The sequence below is a fragment of the Taudactylus pleione genome, unplaced genomic scaffold (assembly GCF_031769625.1).
Source record: "Taudactylus pleione unplaced genomic scaffold, aTauple2 ptg000087l, whole genome shotgun sequence".
In the NCBI taxonomy this organism is placed as follows: Eukaryota; Metazoa; Chordata; class Amphibia; order Anura; family Myobatrachidae; genus Taudactylus; species Taudactylus pleione.
This window is the reverse complement of record NW_028284489.1, coordinates 60001-67500: the sequence shown is the minus strand read 5'-3', so window position 1 is coordinate 67500 and position 7500 is coordinate 60001. Positions and strand designations below refer to the sequence as shown.

The following is a 7500-nucleotide window of genomic DNA, read 5'->3' as shown; positions in this document are numbered from 1 at the left end:
ATTTTTCAGCACCTATAGCCAAACCACACTGGACATGGCCAATGTCGTTTGATCTTGGAAGCTATGCAGTGTTGAGCATGGTCAGTACTTGGATGGGAGACCACCTGGGAATACCAGGTGCTGTAGGTAATTTTATACTGCCATAACATTCTTTTCTATTACATTTTACATTTAATTTTTTCAACTTATCAATGAATTTACTTGAGTTAAGAAGTAAAAGAGGTCTAAAGTTAATGTTTTTGAGCACCTACAGCCAAACCACACTGGACATGCCCAATCTCGTCTGATCTTGGAAGCTGTGCAGTTTTGGGCCTGGTTAGTACTTGGATGGGAGACCACCTGGAAATACCAGGTGCTGTAGGTAATTTTATACTGCCATAACAGTCTTTTCTATTACATTTTACATTTAATTTTTTCAACTTATCAATGAATTTCCTTGAGTTAAGAAGTAATAGAGGTCTAAAGTTAATGTATTTGAGCACCTACAGCCAAACCACAGTGGACATGCCCAATCTTGTCTGATATTGGAAGCTATGCAGTGTTCGGCCTGGTTAGTACTTGGATGGGAGACCACCTGGGAATACCAGGAGCTGTAGTTAATTTTATACTGCCTTAATATTCTTTTCTATTACATTTTACATTTAATTTTTCAACTTATCATTGAATTTACTTGAGTTAAGAAGTAAAAGAGGTCTAAAGTTAAAGTTTTTGAGCACCTATAGCCAAACCACACTGGACATGCCCAATCTCGTCTGATCTTGGAAGCTATGCAGTGTTGGGCCTGGTTAGAACTTGGATGGGAGACCACCTGGGAATACCAGGTGCTGTAGGTAATTTTAGACAGCCATAACATTCTTTTCTATTACATTTTACATTTAATTTTTTCAACTTATCAATGAATTTCCTTGAGTTAAGAAGTAATACAGGTCTAAAGTTAATGGTTTTGAGCACCTACAGCCAAACCACACTGGACATGCCCAATCTCATCTGATCTTGGAAGCTATGCAGTGTTGGGACTGGTTAGTACTTGGATGGGAGACTATCTAGGAGTCCCAGGTGCTATAGGTAATTTTATACTGCCATAACATTCTTTTCTATTACATTTTACATTTAATTTTTTCAACTTATCAATGAATTTACTTGTGTTAAGAAGTAAAAGCGGTCTAAATTTAATGCTTTTGAGCACCTACAGCCAAACCACAGTGGACATGCCCAATCTCGTCTGATCTTGGAAGCTATGCAGTGTTGGGCCTGGTTAGTACTTGGATGGGAAACCACCTGGGAATACCAGGTGCTGTAGGTAATTTTATATAGCCATTACATTCTTTTCTATTACATTTTACTTTACATTTTTTCAACTTAGCAATGCATTTACTTGAGTTAAGAAGTAAAAGATGTCTAAAGTTAATATTTTTCAGCACCTATAGCCAAACCACACTGGACATGGCCAATGTCGTTTGATCTTGGAAGCTATGCAGTGTTGGGCATGGTCAGTACTTGGATGGGAGACCACCTGGGAATACCAGGAGCTGTAGGTAATTTTATACTGCCATAACATTCTTTTCTATTACATTTTACATTTAATTTTTTCAACTTATCAATGAATTTACTTGAGTTAAGAAGTAATAGAGGTCTAAATTTAATACTTTTGAGCACCTACAGCCAAACCACACTGGACATGCCCAATCTCGTCTGATCTTGGAAGCTATGCAGTGTTGGGCCTGGTTTGTACTTGGATGGGAGACCACCTGGGATTACCAGGTGCTGTAGGTAATTTTAGACAGCCAAAATCATTCTTTTCTATTACATTTTACATTTCATTTTTTCAACTTATCAATGAATTTACTTGAGTTAAGAAGTAAAAGAAGTCTAAAGTTAAGGTTTTTGAGCACCTACAGCCAAACCACACTGGACATGCCAAATCTCGTCTGATCTTGGAAGCTATGCAGTGTTGGGCCTGGTTAGTATTTAGATGGGAGACCACCTGGGAATACTAGGTGCTGTAGGTAATTTTATACTGCCATAACATTCTTTTCTATTACATTTTAAATTTAATTTTTTCAACTTATCAATGAATTTACTTGAGTTAAGAAGTAATAGAGGTCTAAAGTTAATATTTTTGAGCACCTACAGCCAATCCACACTGGACATGCCCAATCTCGTCTGATCTTGGAAGCTATGCAGTGTTGGGCCTGGTTAGAACTTGGATGGGAGACCACCTCGGAATACAAGGTGCTGTAGGTAATTTTATACTGCCATAACATTCTTTTCTATTACATTTTACATTTAATTTTTTCAACTTATCAATGAATTTACTTGAGTTAAGAAGTAATAGAGGTCTAAAGTTAATGTTTTTGAGCACCTCTAGCCAAACCACAGTGGACATGCCCAATCTTGTCTGATATTGGAAGCTATGCAGTGTTCGGCCTGGTTAGTACTTGGATGGGAGACCACCTGGGAATACCAGGAGCTGTAGTTAATTTTATACTGCCTTAACATTCTTTTTTATTACATTTTACATTTAATTTTTCAACTTATCATTGAATTTACTTGAGTTAAGAAGTAAAAGAGGTCTAAAGTTAATGTTTTTGAGCACCTATAGCCAAACCACACTGGACATGCCCAATCTCGTCTGATCTTGGAAGCTATGCAGTGTTGGGCCTGGTTTGTACTTGGATGGGAGACCACCTGGGAATACCAGGTGCTGTAGGTAATTTTAGACAGCCAAAATCATTCTTTTCTATTACATTTTACATTTCATTTTTTCAACTTATCAATGAATTTACTTGAGTTAAGAAGTAAAAGAGGTCTAAAGTTAATGTTTTTGAGCACCTACAGCCAAACCACACTGGACATGCCAAATCTTGTCTGATCTTGGAAGCTATGCAGTGTTGGGCCTGGTTAGTACTTAGATGGGAGACCACCTGGGAATACTAGGTGCTGTAGGTAATTTTATACTGCCATAACATTCTTTTCTATTACATTTTAAATTTAATTTTTTCAACTTATCAATGAATTTACTTGAGTTAAGAAGTAATACAGGTCTAAAGTTAATGTTTTTGAGCACCTACAGCCAAACAACACTGGACATGCCCAATCTCATCTGATCTTGGAAGCTATGCAGTGTTGGGACTGGTTAGTACTTGGATGGGAGACTATCTAGGAATCCCAGGTGCTGTAGGTAATTTTACACTGCCATAACATTCTTTTCTATTACATTTTACTTTTAATTTTTTCAACTTATCAATGAATTTACTTGTGTTAAGAAGTAAAAGCGGTCTAAATTTAATGCTTTTGAGCACCAACAGCCAAACCACAGTGGACATGCCCAATCTCGTCTGATCTTGGAAGCTATGCAGTGTTGGGCCTGGTTAGTACTTGGATGGGAAACCACCTGGGAATACCAGGTGCTGTAGGTAATTTTATATAGCCATTACATTCTTTTCTATTACATTTTACATTACATTTTTTCAACTTAGCAATGAATTTACTTGAATTAAGAAGTAAAAGATGTCTAAAGTTAATATTTTTCAGCACCTATAGCCAAACCACACTGGACATGGCCAATGTCGTTTGATCTTGGAAGCTATGCAGTGTTGAGCATGGTCAGTACTTGGATGGGAGACCACCTGGGAATACCAGGTGCTGTAGGTAATTTTATACTGCCATAACATTCTTTTCTATTACATTTTACATTTAATTTTTTCAACTTATCAATGAATTTACTTGAGTTAAGAAGTAAAAGAGGTCTAAAGTTAATGTTTTTGAGCACCTACAGCCAAACCACACTGGACATGCCCAATCTCGTCTGATCTTGGAAGCTGTGCAGTTTTGGGCCTGGTTAGTACTTGGATGGGAGACCACCTGGAAATACCAGGTGCTGTAGGTAATTTTATACTGCCATAACAGTCTTTTCTATTACATTTTACATTTAATTTTTTCAACTTATCAATGAATTTCCTTGAGTTAAGAAGTAATAGAGGTCTAAAGTTAATGTATTTGAGCACCTACAGCCAAACCACAGTGGACATGCCCAATCTTGTCTGATATTGGAAGCTATGCAGTGTTCGGCCTGGTTAGTACTTGGATGGGAGACCACCTGGGAATACCAGGAGCTGTAGTTAATTTTATACTGCCTTAATATTCTTTTCTATTACATTTTACATTTAATTTTTCAACTTATCATTGAATTTACTTGAGTTAAGAAGTAAAAGAGGTCTAAAGTTAAAGTTTTTGAGCACCTATAGCCAAACCACACTGGACATGCCCAATCTCGTCTGATCTTGGAAGCTATGCAGTTGGGCCTGGTTAGAACTTGGATGGGAGACCACCTGGGAATACCAGGTGCTGTAGGTAATTTTAGACAGCCATAACATTCTTTTCTATTACATTTTACATTTAATTTTTTCAACTTATCAATGAATTTCCTTGAGTTAAGAAGTAATACAGGTCTAAAGTTAATGGTTTTGAGCACCTACAGCCAAACCACACTGGACATGCCCAATCTCATCTGATCTTGGAAGCTATGCAGTGTTGGGACTGGTTAGTACTTGGATGGGAGACTATCTAGGAGTCCCAGGTGCTATAGGTAATTTTATACTGCCATAACATTCTTTTCTATTACATTTTACATTTAATTTTTTCAACTTATCAATGAATTTACTTGTGTTAAGAAGTAAAAGCGGTCTAAATTTAATGCTTTTGAGCACCTACAGCCAAACCACAGTGGACATGCCCAATCTCGTCTGATCTTGGAAGCTATGCAGTGTTGGGCCTGGTTAGTACTTGGATGGGAAACCACCTGGGAATACCAGGTGCTGTAGGTAATTTTATATAGCCATTACATTCTTTTCTATTACATTTTACTTTACATTTTTTCAACTTAGCAATGCATTTACTTGAGTTAAGAAGTAAAAGATGTCTAAAGTTAATATTTTTCAGCACCTATAGCCAAACCACACTGGACATGGCCAATGTCGTTTGATCTTGGAAGCTATGCAGTGTTGGGCATGGTCAGTACTTGGATGGGAGACCACCTGGGAATACCAGGAGCTGTAGGTAATTTTATACTGCCATAACATTCTTTTCTATTACATTTTACATTTAATTTTTTCAACTTATCAATGAATTTACTTGAGTTAAGAAGTAATAGAGGTCTAAATTTAATACTTTTGAGCACCTACAGCCAAACCACACTGGACATGCCCAATCTCGTCTGATCTTGGAAGCTATGCAGTGTTGGGCCTGGTTTGTACTTGGATGGGAGACCACCTGGGATTACCAGGTGCTGTAGGTAATTTTAGACAGCCAAAATCATTCTTTTCTATTACATTTTACATTTCATTTTTTCAACTTATCAATGAATTTACTTGAGTTAAGAAGTAAAAGAAGTCTAAAGTTAAGGTTTTTGAGCACCTACAGCCAAACCACACTGGACATGCCAAATCTCGTCTGATCTTGGAAGCTATGCAGTGTTGGGCCTGGTTAGTATTTAGATGGGAGACCACCTGGGAATACTAGGTGCTGTAGGTAATTTTATACTGCCATAACATTCTTTTCTATTACATTTTAAATTTAATTTTTTCAACTTATCAATGAATTTACTTGAGTTAAGAAGTAATAGAGGTCTAAAGTTAATATTTTTGAGCACCTACAGCCAATCCACACTGGACATGCCCAATCTCGTCTGATCTTGGAAGCTATGCAGTGTTGGGCCTGGTTAGAACTTGGATGGGAGACCACCTCGGAATACAAGGTGCTGTAGGTAATTTTATACTGCCATAACATTCTTTTCTATTACATTTTACATTTAATTTTTTCAACTTATCAATGAATTTACTTGAGTTAAGAAGTAATAGAGGTCTAAAGTTAATGTTTTTGAGCACCTCTAGCCAAACCACAGTGGACATGCCCAATCTTGTCTGATATTGGAAGCTATGCAGTGTTCGGCCTGGTTAGTACTTGGATGGGAGACCACCTGGGAATACCAGGAGCTGTAGTTAATTTTATACTGCCTTAACATTCTTTTTTATTACATTTTACATTTAATTTTTCAACTTATCATTGAATTTACTTGAGTTAAGAAGTAAAAGAGGTCTAAAGTTAATGTTTTTGAGCACCTATAGCCAAACCACACTGGACATGCCCAATCTCGTCTGATCTTGGAAGCTATGCAGTGTTGGGCCTGGTTAGAACTTGCATGGGAGACCACCTGGGAATACCAGGTGCTGTAGGTAATTTTAGACAGCCATAACATTCTTTTCTATTACATTTTACATTTAATTTTTTCAACTTATCAATGAATTTCCTTGAGTTAAGAAGTAATAGAGGTCTAAAGTTAATACTTTTGAGCACCTACAGCCAATCCACACTGGACATGCCCAATCTCGTCTTATCTTGGTAGCTATGCAGTGTTGGGCCTGGTCAGTATTTGGATGGGAGACCACCTGGGAAAACCAGGTGCAGTAGGTAATTTTATACTGCCATAACTTTCTTTTCTATTACATTTTACATTTAATTTTTTCAACTTATCAATGAATTTACTTGAGTTAAGAAGTAATACAGGTCTAAAGTTAATGGTTTTGAGCACCTACAGCCAAACCACACTGGACATGCCCAATCTCATCTGATCTTGGAAGCTATGCAGTGTTGGGACTGGTTAGTACTTGGATGGGAGACTATCTAGGAGTCCCAGGTGCTGTAGGTAATTTTATACTGCCATAACATTCTTTTCTATTACATTTTACATTTAATTTTTTCAACTTATCAATGAATTTACTTGTGTTAAGAAGTAAAAGCGGTCTAAATTTAAGGCTTTTGAGCACCTACAGCCAAACCACAGTGGACATGCCCAATCTCGTCTGATCTTGGAAGCTATGCAGTCTTGGGCTTGGTTAGTACTTGGATGGGAAGCCACCTGGGAATACCAGGTGCTGTAGGTAATTTTATATAGCCATTACATTCTTTTCTATTACATTTTACATTACATTTTTTCAACTTAGCAATGAATTTACTTGAGTTAAGAAGTAAAAGATGTCTAAAGTTAATATTTTTCAGCACCTATAGCCAAACCACACTGGACATGGCCAATGTCGTTTGAACTTGGAAGCTATGCAGTGTTGGGCATGGTCAGTACTTGGATGGGAGACCACCTGGGAATACCAGGAGCTGTAGGTAATTTTATACTGCCAGAACATTCTTTTCTATTACATTTTACATTTAATTTTTTCAACTTATCAATGAATTTACTTGAGTTAAGAAGTAATAGAGGTCTAAATTTAATGCTTTTGAGCACCTACAGCCAAACCACACTGGACATGCCCAATCTCGTCTGATCTTGGAAGCTATGCAGTGTTGGGCCTGGTTTGTACTTGGATGGGAGACCACCTGGGAATACCAGGTGCTGTAGGTAATTTTAGACAGCCAAAACATTCTTTTCTATTACATTTTACATTTAATTTTTTCAACTTATCAATGAATTTACTTGTGTTAAGAAGTAAA

The 7500-nt window shown here is 37.2% G+C and overlaps 28 pseudogenes; all 28 read left to right on the top strand.

The window, feature by feature from the left end:
• Positions 1-10: 10 nt before the first annotated feature.
• Positions 11-129, top strand: LOC148527669 (5S ribosomal RNA; annotated as a pseudogene).
• A 116-nt stretch (positions 130-245) lies between these two features.
• Positions 246-364, top strand: LOC148527668 (5S ribosomal RNA; annotated as a pseudogene).
• Positions 365-714: 350 nt separating this feature from the next.
• On the top strand, positions 715-833 carry LOC148527667 (5S ribosomal RNA; annotated as a pseudogene).
• Positions 834-949: 116 nt separating this feature from the next.
• Positions 950-1068, top strand: LOC148527666 (5S ribosomal RNA; annotated as a pseudogene).
• Positions 1069-1184: 116 nt separating this feature from the next.
• Positions 1185-1303, top strand: LOC148527665 (5S ribosomal RNA; annotated as a pseudogene).
• A 116-nt stretch (positions 1304-1419) lies between these two features.
• LOC148527664 (5S ribosomal RNA) lies at positions 1420-1538 on the top strand (annotated as a pseudogene).
• A 116-nt stretch (positions 1539-1654) lies between these two features.
• LOC148527663 (5S ribosomal RNA) lies at positions 1655-1773 on the top strand (annotated as a pseudogene).
• A 117-nt stretch (positions 1774-1890) lies between these two features.
• On the top strand, positions 1891-2009 carry LOC148527662 (5S ribosomal RNA; annotated as a pseudogene).
• Positions 2010-2125: 116 nt separating this feature from the next.
• LOC148527661 (5S ribosomal RNA) lies at positions 2126-2244 on the top strand (annotated as a pseudogene).
• A 350-nt stretch (positions 2245-2594) lies between these two features.
• Positions 2595-2713, top strand: LOC148527660 (5S ribosomal RNA; annotated as a pseudogene).
• Positions 2714-2830: 117 nt separating this feature from the next.
• LOC148527659 (5S ribosomal RNA) lies at positions 2831-2949 on the top strand (annotated as a pseudogene).
• A 116-nt stretch (positions 2950-3065) lies between these two features.
• LOC148527658 (5S ribosomal RNA) lies at positions 3066-3184 on the top strand (annotated as a pseudogene).
• Positions 3185-3300: 116 nt separating this feature from the next.
• LOC148527657 (5S ribosomal RNA) lies at positions 3301-3419 on the top strand (annotated as a pseudogene).
• Positions 3420-3535: 116 nt separating this feature from the next.
• LOC148527656 (5S ribosomal RNA) lies at positions 3536-3654 on the top strand (annotated as a pseudogene).
• A 116-nt stretch (positions 3655-3770) lies between these two features.
• On the top strand, positions 3771-3889 carry LOC148527655 (5S ribosomal RNA; annotated as a pseudogene).
• Positions 3890-4239: 350 nt separating this feature from the next.
• LOC148527654 (5S ribosomal RNA) lies at positions 4240-4356 on the top strand (annotated as a pseudogene).
• A 116-nt stretch (positions 4357-4472) lies between these two features.
• Positions 4473-4591, top strand: LOC148527653 (5S ribosomal RNA; annotated as a pseudogene).
• A 116-nt stretch (positions 4592-4707) lies between these two features.
• On the top strand, positions 4708-4826 carry LOC148527652 (5S ribosomal RNA; annotated as a pseudogene).
• A 116-nt stretch (positions 4827-4942) lies between these two features.
• LOC148527651 (5S ribosomal RNA) lies at positions 4943-5061 on the top strand (annotated as a pseudogene).
• Positions 5062-5177: 116 nt separating this feature from the next.
• On the top strand, positions 5178-5296 carry LOC148527650 (5S ribosomal RNA; annotated as a pseudogene).
• A 117-nt stretch (positions 5297-5413) lies between these two features.
• On the top strand, positions 5414-5532 carry LOC148527649 (5S ribosomal RNA; annotated as a pseudogene).
• A 116-nt stretch (positions 5533-5648) lies between these two features.
• Positions 5649-5767, top strand: LOC148527648 (5S ribosomal RNA; annotated as a pseudogene).
• Positions 5768-6117: 350 nt separating this feature from the next.
• Positions 6118-6236, top strand: LOC148527647 (5S ribosomal RNA; annotated as a pseudogene).
• A 116-nt stretch (positions 6237-6352) lies between these two features.
• LOC148527646 (5S ribosomal RNA) lies at positions 6353-6471 on the top strand (annotated as a pseudogene).
• A 116-nt stretch (positions 6472-6587) lies between these two features.
• On the top strand, positions 6588-6706 carry LOC148527645 (5S ribosomal RNA; annotated as a pseudogene).
• A 116-nt stretch (positions 6707-6822) lies between these two features.
• LOC148527644 (5S ribosomal RNA) lies at positions 6823-6941 on the top strand (annotated as a pseudogene).
• Positions 6942-7057: 116 nt separating this feature from the next.
• On the top strand, positions 7058-7176 carry LOC148527643 (5S ribosomal RNA; annotated as a pseudogene).
• Positions 7177-7292: 116 nt separating this feature from the next.
• LOC148527642 (5S ribosomal RNA) lies at positions 7293-7411 on the top strand (annotated as a pseudogene).
• The last annotated feature ends 89 nt before the right edge of the window (positions 7412-7500 follow it).